A 2,550-nucleotide genomic window follows, 5' to 3' on the forward strand; every position below is an offset into this window, starting at 1 on the left:
TTGTTCTGTATTTTTTACTTGTGAGCCAAACACATGTTTAAAAAATTCCCATCACAAAGCTTCAAAATGATTCGAGCTAAAGGAAACCCTCTACGGGAATATGTCATAAGCATCGTAGAAAAGCACTCAGTGGCAAGCATGAACTAACCATGAATGAAAGTAGCCCAAGAAGAATGTTGTATTAGATTAGAAAGTAGTCAGTACAATATTTCATAGACAACTGGGAAACAAGCTGCGAGTCTGCGAATAGATTAGGAAATCTTTGCATCAATTACGCCCAACTTACCTTGACACGGACCACATTGGATTCCAACTCTCCGGATGAACTTCAGGAAAGAAAACATTAGCAACAATTGTCAAACAGAGCTATAACGAACAAAAATGACGCGCTTACTAAAATAAATAGAACACAGAAGAAGCTCTGAGACTCACAATCACTCATGGATAAGCAAATCTTCTCCTGAGTCATAAATCGACCATTGGGAGTCGTCATCCGTGCTCACAGGGACATATCAAGAGTCGATATCAGTATGCTTTAAGCGGGAATAATACACCAATAAATAAATCATGATTTTTGCAAGTGAAAGCATGTACAAACCTGATTCCCACATGTATATGAAGACTATACATGTGTATCTAGTAGTTATATCATGTGTATATGGAAGTACTAACTTGTGTATCTAGCAATCTAAAGAAGTCTATCTGCTTGGCGGAGATGTGTATCTAACAAGGTAAAAGAGTGTATCTAGCAAGGTAAAGAAGGTAAAAGAGTGTACAAGTGGTATGATATTACAAAATAATGACACAAATTTTCCAGTAGAGAATGCAGACCTGTTCACTGGAGGAAGTTTTAGTACAACTTCAAAGAATTCCCCCAAGACAGTAAGTAAAGCTGTTCAGTCATCGCAGGTTTTGGCTCTCTAGCAGTTTTTCTAGTAACATGTTCCTCGTCTGCTGAATCATGTAATGTCGATGACCCCTTGGTTGCTATGCTTTGCTTTTTAAGAAAAGCTGCAGAGAAACCCGACGCCCATACCTGCATTATATTCCAATAAATCAAATGTTCTAAATTCCAAAAATCATTGCTTCAGGCTTCAGCTACTTGAGTAGATTTTTTATTACAAATTACCAATTTACCAATCGACTTCACACGTTTCTGAACTATAAGATCAAGAAAAACAGAATCTCACTAGAGCATTGAGAATATAATCACCTGAGGATCAGGGGCCGCAACAGGAGCTGAATCAACAATGCAGCCTTTAATTCTGCCTAACAAAGAAGAATCCTGTTTTTGAAACTTCTCCAACATAACCCCATATCTGTACAAGGCATGCACAAAGTCAATACAAAAAAAACAAAGAGATAAAGACGGGAGTTGTTTAAAGGGTACAACCTGACACTCACGTTAGCCAACCGGTATTGCTGAAGGTGTGAAAAACAAGGTTCTTGCCATGCTCCTCCTCCAACCAGTCAGCGAGATGGTTTACAAGTAACTCGACATCCTGCTCTGATTTCCCACCAACCTGGTAACTAAGAACCTCAGACATCGGGAAAGTAAACGTAATAGCATGGAAGCCCCTTGAAGTATACCATTCTGCATATCGTTTCAAGTGCTTCTGTTTTGCTCCTAACCATCCCAGCAAAACCACTACTGTCTTCGACTTTTCAGATGAACAACCTGAGGCACCCTCGACAGCCGCCAGGTCAGGCAAATGTCACCTGTACAAGTCCTCAGACGGGACACCTTTACTAGTGTCAGCGTCAGAACACGGTTTTGATCTGGATGCCCTGGTTTGCTCAGCTGACTGGTATAGACTAACCAAAAGGGGAGATGATGTGACAGAATTCCCGTCGAAGGTTCTACTACAATTTGTTATTGGCAAAGGGTTGATTTTAATATTAGGTAGCGGGACCTGAATTTTGTTGACAAAAGAGAAACTTGCTAGCTTGGAGACTGAAATGTGAGATACCCATAAAAGTTCGGAATTTGACAGGGAATCTAAACTTGCTGAAGAAGTACTACAAGGGTCATTTGACACTGATTTTGTAAACTTAATTGGTAGATCAGTAACAGATGCCACAGCAACAGCAGCAGTCGCGTATAAAATAATGACACAAATTTTCCAGTAGAGAATGCAGACCTGTTCACTAGAGGAAGTTTTATTACAACTTCAAAGAATTTCCCCAAGACAGTAACTGGAGCTGTTTCAAAAATATTGACACAAAAGAGTGTATCTAGCAAGGTAAAGACATGTATCTAGCAATCTAGAGAAGTGTACCTGACTTGGCGACATGTGTATCTAACAAGATAAAAGAGTGTATCTAGCAAGGTAAAAACATGTATCTAGCAATCTAAAGAAGTATATTTGACTAAGCGGAGATGTGTATCTAACAAGGTAAAAGAGTGTATCTAGCAAGGTAAATGAGTGTATCTATCAAGGTAAAGACATAAACTTAAGAACCTTTGCACACTGCATACAATGCATGATATTGGCTCATGCACGTCATTGCTTAAAGCTGATTATGGTCTTCGCATCCTTAGTTGCGCAC

At 39.4% G+C, this 2,550-nt stretch overlaps 1 pseudogene; it reads right to left on the minus strand.

The window, feature by feature from the left end:
- Positions 1-549: 549 nt before the first annotated feature.
- LOC141595218 (uncharacterized) lies at positions 550-2,294 on the minus strand (annotated as a pseudogene).
- Between the last annotated feature and the right edge of the window lie 256 nt (positions 2,295-2,550).

The sequence above is a fragment of the Silene latifolia genome, chromosome 8 (assembly GCF_048544455.1).
Source record: "Silene latifolia isolate original U9 population chromosome 8, ASM4854445v1, whole genome shotgun sequence".
Taxonomy (NCBI): domain Eukaryota; kingdom Viridiplantae; phylum Streptophyta; class Magnoliopsida; order Caryophyllales; family Caryophyllaceae; genus Silene; species Silene latifolia.